Here is a 7500-nt window from a genome sequence, read left to right as displayed (position 1 = left end):
CATGCAAATATGCATTAAGAGGCCCATGCCCAGTAAGGAGGAATCCTAGGCTGAGGGAAAATCCAAAATCTGGATTTTCCCCGACAAAGGAAACATCCCGAATGTACTCGTATGTCACGCGACCGTTGGAACTATTGTCCCAACGGTTTTGCCACCCACGAAGCATACATTCATTCAACAACCTTTTACACTCTAAAAACCCCCTTCCTACATCACCGTCGGATAACCATCCAACACGCAGCGGCATACAAAGCCTCCTTCTCAACCTGAAGGCAACCGCCCGTTGCACGACTAACAGGTCAAGAGGAGGCGCACCTAACAACACCTGCAACGCATCCGTACTCACTGTACGGCATACAGGCAAGCAGGCAAGCAACATAATGCGCTGGCACGCCATCAGATGACGTTTGCCAACCGACTTTAAAGCCCATTCGTACCATATAGCGGCACCATAAGTGGCACAGGCCACAAATAGGCCCCGATATACGGTACGAACCGCGCGTCGGCTAAGACCCCAGTCAAATCTGACTACGCGACGCACTTGCCCAACAATTGCCTGCAGCCGCTCCCTCAACAACACTAAGTGTGGAGTAAAACACATCCTTTCACTCATAGTTACCCCCAGGTATTTGACTTGCGTCACATACCTAATCCCTACCCCATTCAAACGGACAATCGGTGGACGACTCGGGGACAATCTGCCCTTAAGCAGCATTGTCACCGTTTTGTCCATCGATATATCCACTCCCACATCTACCCCCCAATTGTGGGTCAATGTAAGGAGCTGCCCCCCCACTCGCTCCAGTTCCTCACGCGAACGACCCTCAACCAAAATGAGAAGGTCGTCCGCATACGCACAGTGTTTACAAAGTGGCTCTAACTGCCGAAGCAGGGAGTCCATCATGAGGTTCCAAATGAAGGGACCACAGATGGATCCCTGCGGACAGCCTCGAGCCACCCCAATCTCCACACTCCCGCCCACTCCTACAATAGATGCTTTTCTGTCCGAAAAATAACTCCGCCATAGAGCAATTTCCGGACAGCCAAGCTCCTCTAGCCGTTGTAACACCCGGTCCCAGCGCAAGTAGTCAAAGGCCCCCTTGAAGTCAATAAACATGCCAAGGACATATTTATTGACGTTTTCCCTAACTACACTCTGAACATACATCCACGCATCTTCTATACTACGTCCTTTCCTGAAACCATACTGCCTATCCGACCTAACACCCCGAGTTAGCTCCTGAAGCCGCTCAACCATAACCCTTTCCAGCACTTTTCCAAGTACTGGAAGGAGGCTGATACCACGATAAGATCGAGGATCGCTCCTGATCTTATCGGGCGACTTCAAGAGTACAACGACCCTAGCAACTTTCCACTCGCGTGGAAAATATCCCTCCCATATGCATTTATCATAAATGGCCTCCAAATATTCCGGAATGAACTTCCACAAGCATTTGCACATCTCTCCGTTCAAACCATCGAAACCTGGAGACCTTTTAGACCTGACCAGGCCAAACGCATAGTCCAACTCCCCAACGTCTAGTGGAGGGACAGGCACCTCTTGTGCAGGAGGAACTTGAACCTCAGCCCTGGGAAAGAACTCGCCTAACAAAACATTGGCGCACTCTCTCCACGTCGATAATACAGTATCACCTACGCGAAGAGAGCTAGCCATCTCATTTCGACGACCCCGACAGATCCTAAAGACCTGTCCCCAAGGGTCGTCCCTATTTTCACCCACAAATCTCCTCCACTCTTCCTCCTTGACTCTCACAAGCATCTTCTTATACTCTTTCATCCCTACACTAAATTGATACTTGAGCTGAGACAGATTCTCCGAATTGGTCCGCCTGCCGCGTTGAAACAACCGCCTCAAGCGCCGGACAGACCTCCTCTTTGAGTTCAACTCGCTAGTCCACCATTTCACACCTTTCATTCTCACAGCCCTAGCTTTCCTAAACACTGAGTCATTCACTCCCCAGACACATTCAGATAGACGAGCAATTTGCTCGTCAACCCCCAATTCCTCAAACTCACTAAGCGGTATACCTAATACCGCTTCCCTAACAGTATGTCCATATCGGTTCCAGTCAGTACACGAGGTACGCCATCGCCTCAATGGACTCCCCCCTTCTAACTGCGGGGTACGGGGAGTAACCATAATTTGTATTAAATTATGGTCACTAATTCCCCAACCCCCCCTAACACTCCATTTACACTCGAACCTACTCGCTGCTGCGTCATTCATGAGCGTCACGTCAATGTCACTCACACCTCTAGGCCCCTCAAACGTATACCATACGCTTGGTTCGTTTGCTACGAGGAGGTTATTCGCCACAAGCCATTCGCTCATAACCTCACCCCGATCGTGGCTCCGATATCCAGCACTATGCCTGGATACCTTGCTGAACCACATCGGGGAGGTAGCATTCGCATCAAGACACACGATGGCAGGAATGCTACTCTCATGTAGTAGCACCGCATCAATGTATCTTAAGTAGGGCTCTAGAGGCTCGTCAAACTTGCAGTACAAGCTGACGACATTCATTCTGCCGAATTCCCCCTCGACACACACACATACTCCCCACTGTGATGAGTCAACTACTACACAAGAGTAGCTTGGCTCACACACAGCTACTGCGGCATTGACTCCAAGGTCCGTAAAGACCCTGAAGCCCCCAGGAAGACCTCTCACCACCCCATTGGTGGAGTATGGTTCCTGGAGCAAAGCAATGCCGCAGCCCCCCTCCGACATACACGCCCCCAATTCACACATCACGGCATAAGACCCCTGACAGTTCAGTTGATATAGTTCAACCATCAATGTCTAGCGAGCGCACGGGCAACAATGGCACAGTACACCGGGCAGACAGTGGACATCATCAGATGTCCGGCTGGCTTGCCCTTAAATGCACAGTTGCGACAATGCGGGGCATTGCCACAACCTGCACTCCTGTGTCCTTCTTGCCCGCACCTTCGGCAGACATCCTTCTTGGCTCTGCACTCTGCCACCCTGTGATCAAAGCCCATGCATCGGAAGCAGCCGGGCGTCAGTTGGTCCGGCCGTACCCGGAAGGAAAACCACTTTATGTAGCAACGACAGTAGATAGGGACAGTAGGAATCTCGTTAATCCATTCATGCGCGTCACTAATTAGATGACGAGGCATTTGGCTACCTTAAGAGAGTCATAGTTACTCCCGCCGTTTACCCGCGCTTACTTGAATTTCTTCACTTTGACATTCAGAGCACTGGGCAGAAATCACATTGTGTCAACACCCGTTAGGGCCATCACAATGCTTTGTTTTAATTAGACAGTCGGATTCCCCAAGTCCGTGCCAGTTCTGAATTGATTGTTAATTGATAATCGTTATAATTTAAAAAGAATATATATCGAATGATATAATTCCTTAAAAATTTTAGCAAGAAAGTTCCACAATTGGCTACGTAACTACTATCCGGGGAACAAGAATCGTAATTCTCTATTTACCCAGAACGAGTACATAAACCATGGTATTGCTTCCCAATCAAGCCCGACTATCTCAATCTTCAGAGCCAATCCTTATCCCGAAGTTACGGATCTAATTTGCCGACTTCCCTTACCTACATTATTCTATCGACTAGAGACTCTTCACCTTGGAGACCAGCTGCGGATATTGGTACGGCCTGTTGAGAAGTTTGCGTGACCCCACCATAAATTTTCAAGGTCCGAGGAGAAAATATCGACACAACAGTAAATGTCATACTCTTCTAGTCCATCTACCATATCTCTCTTCGAAAGACTTCCATGGTAGTACGACTATAAAACAGAAAAGAAAACTCTTCCGATATCTCTCGACGGCTTCTTTATGGTCGTTCCTGTTGCCAGGATGAGCACAAGGCCCATTTTTAATAACAAACGGATACTCAACAGGTTACGGAATTGGAACCGTATTCCCTTTCGTTCAAAATAATTCAAGTATTTAATTATTTTTTAATATATATATATAAATTTTATTAATATTTTTTTTTATTAAAAACTTGAAAATTTTCGGCTTTCGCCTTGAACTTAGGACCGACTAACTCGTGATCAACCACTGTTCACACGAAACCCTTCTCCACTTCAGTCCTCCAAGGTCTCATTCGATTATTTGCTACTACCACCAAGATCTGTACCAATAGCGGCTCCATGCAGGCTTACGCCAAACACTTCTAAGCACACTATTGTACCCTCCTACTCACTAAAGTTTCAAAATTTATAAATCAATCGAAATTGTTTTATAAATCATCTACTTTAGCGGTAATGTATAGGTATACAACTTAAGCGCCATCCATTTTAAGGGCTAGTTGCTTCGGCAGGTGAGTTGTTACACACTCCTTAGCGGATTACGACTTCCATGTCCACCGTCCTGCTGTTTTAAGCAACCAACGCCTTTCATGGTATCTGCATGAGTTGTTAATTTAGGCACCGTAACATTACGTTTGGTTCATCCCACAGCGCCAGTTCTGCTTACCAAAAGTGGCCCACTGGGCACATTATATCATAACCTCAACCTTCATATCAAGAAAGGTGAGGTTCTTACCCATTTAAAGTTTGAGAATAGGTTAAAATCGTTTCGACCCTAAGGCCTCTAATCATTCGCTTTACCAGATAAGATTATTTTATATAATTTTTAAATGCACCAGCTATCCTGAGGGAAACTTCGGAGGGAACCAGCTACTAGATGGTTCGATTGGTCTTTCGCCCCTATACTCAATTCTGACAATCGATTTGCACGTCAGAACTGTTTCGGTCTTCCATCAGGGTTTCCCCTGACTTCAACCTGATCAAGTATAGTTCACCATCTTTCGGGTCACAGCATATATGCTCAAGGTACGCTCCAGTTAGAGGTATAAATAATAATAAATTATCATTATACATAACTATATGGAACGCCCCGGGATTGAATTAATTGACTATTTAAGAAAATAGACTAAAAATTAATCCCATTATATTTTTAAGTTAAGTTAATTATGCCATTAAGTTTAATATAACTCAATGACTTGCACATATGTTAGACTCCTTGGTCCGTGTTTCAAGACGGGTCCCGAAGGTATCCTGAATCTTTCGCATTGTTAATCATATAAATGCATACAAATAAATATTAATATCATAGATATTAAATTTTTTGTAAAATTCAAAAAATGAATTTTAGCATTATATATAATAAAATCTATCAACACTTTATCAAATCATTAGTATTTATTCTATGTTAATATGCTTAAAAAGCAAATTAATTTAAATAAACTTAATATCACCAATGATCTTTTGATAAATACTTTTATTATGTTAATAGATTACAATGTCCTTATATGAAAAAAATGCACATTATTTTTAATTATTTAATGATGAATTTTTCATAATGGATATTCAGGTTCATCGGGCTTAACCTCTAAGCAGTTTCACGTACTATTTAACTCTCTATTCAGAGTTCTTTTCAACTTTCCCTCACGGTACTTGTTTACTATCGGTCTCATGGTTATATTTAGTTTTAGATGGAGTTTACCACCCACTTAGTGCTGCACTATCAAGCAACACGACTCTTTGGAAATATCTTTCTAGTAATCATTAACGTTATACGGGCCTGGCACCCTCTATGGGTAAATGGCCTCATTTAAGAAGGACTTAAATCGTTAATTTCTCATACTAGATATTAAGATATTCCATACACTGCATCTCACATTTGACATATAGACAAAGTGACTTAGTGCTGAACTATTTTCTTTTCGCTCGCCGCTACTAAGAAAATCCTTGTTAGTTTCTTTTCCTCCCCTCATTAATATGCTTAAATTCAGGGGGTAATCCCATATGAGTTGAGGTTGTTTTAAAATATTTTTTATCTTCTCACAATTTAATAAATAATTATATCATCTTTTCATCTCTATTTTTCTTTTTTCCTTTTATATAAATATATATTATAAATAATAATTATGTAAAATGAGGCAATTCTAGAATAAAAAAAATTAATTTTTATGCTAGACATTCCTCCTTTAATTACATATATAAATTAATATTTTATATATATATAAATAATATGAAAATTTTTTAAAGAGAATACTTAGATTCAAAATTTTTTTTATTTCATTTTATTTGAGAGGATTTTTTTTTTTTAAGAATATATTAATAAATAAAAAATTCATTATATATCTTTATTTTTTTGCTATTAATATTATGAATTATTTAAAATCCAATAATATACACATTTGCTTAAATTCAATTATTTTTATAAAAGAATAAGCAACTTATTTAGCATAGTCTTACAACCCTCAACCATATGTAGTCCAAGCAGTACTTTAAAATTTAATTTAATGTACATAACAGCATGGACTGCGATATGCGTTCAAAATGTCGATGTTCATGTGTCCTGCAGTTCACACGATGACGCACAGTTTGCTGCGTTCTTCATCGACCCATGAGCCAAGTGATCCACCGCTTAGAGTATTTTTTTATTTATTTTTATTTATAACAAATGTCAATTTTTTTTTGCATATATTAATTGAAAGAGTAAAATTAAATAATAATAATAATAAAATATAAATTGATTTTCTTTCAATAATATATATCAAATATATTTAACTCTAAACATTTTTATTAAGTTGCGAATGTCTTAGTTCAACAATAATACAGTGGTGGTATTTATTATGTTTGATTATTTTGTATTTTTTTAATCATTTTATTTATATATAAATATAATAATAAATATATACCACTTTTGTTATTGTGAACAAATTAACTTATCATTCAATCAAATGAATAATAAGTACAACTTTCTATTTTCATGTTTAAAGGTTTTTAAAAGAAAAAATAAGAAAAAACATTACAAAATGTACCATCATATTATATTTAATATGATATAATTGATGGATAACAAATTGAATGAAAAAGAATAAAAAGAATATGGATTCAAAATAATTATAAATTTTTCTTTTTTTTCTTTTTTTCTTTTGTTTGTTTTTGTTTTTATTTGTTTTGGCATTGTTTGTTTTTCTTACGGATATGGAACACAATAATGATCCTTCCGCAGGTTCACCTACGGAAACCTTGTTACGACTTTTACTTCCTCTAAATAATCAAGTTCGGTCAACTTTTGCGAAACAACCGTGACACACGAGGCGTCACAGTGATCACGTCCGGAGACCTCACTAAATAATTCAATCGGTAGTAGCGACGGGCGGTGTGTACAAAGGGCAGGGACTTAATCAATGCGAGTTAATAACTCGCACTTACTGGGAATTCCAAGTTCATGTGAACAGTTTCAGTTCACAATCCCAAGCATGAAAGTGGTTCAGCGGTTTACCCGGACCTCTCGGTCTAGGAAATACACGTTGATACTTTCATTGTAGCGCGCGTGCAGCCCAGGACATCTAAGGGCATCACAGACCTGTTATTGCTCAATCTCGTTACTGCTAGACGCAATTTGTCCATTTAAGAAGCTAGTGTCCTTATAATGGGACAAACCAACAGGTACGACTCCACTTATATA

General features: G+C 40.4%; 2 non-coding genes and 1 pseudogene across 2 annotated transcripts in view; all 3 read right to left on the bottom strand.

Moving 5' to 3' along the window:
* Nucleotides 1-5839, bottom strand: part of LOC128871212 (large subunit ribosomal RNA) — a 7845-nt pseudogene extending 2006 nt beyond the window's left edge.
* A 438-nt stretch (nt 5840-6277) lies between these two features.
* On the bottom strand, nt 6278-6458 carry LOC128871213 (5.8S ribosomal RNA). Its single transcript, XR_008455809.1, has one exon. It is a non-coding gene; the product is annotated as a 5.8S ribosomal RNA (ribosomal RNA).
* Nucleotides 6459-7024: 566 nt separating this feature from the next.
* The window catches only part of LOC128871203 (small subunit ribosomal RNA), a 1991-nt gene continuing 1515 nt past the window's right edge, over nt 7025-7500 (bottom strand). The window contains exon 1 of the ribosomal RNA XR_008455800.1: nt 7025-7500. This exon is cut by the window's right edge and continues 1515 nt beyond it. This is a non-coding gene — a ribosomal RNA (small subunit ribosomal RNA).

The sequence above is a fragment of the Anastrepha ludens genome, unplaced genomic scaffold (assembly GCF_028408465.1).
Source record: "Anastrepha ludens isolate Willacy unplaced genomic scaffold, idAnaLude1.1 ptg000072l, whole genome shotgun sequence".
NCBI classification, from domain to species: Eukaryota; Metazoa; Arthropoda; class Insecta; order Diptera; family Tephritidae; genus Anastrepha; species Anastrepha ludens.
This window is presented reverse-complemented; position numbering and strand designations above follow the sequence as displayed.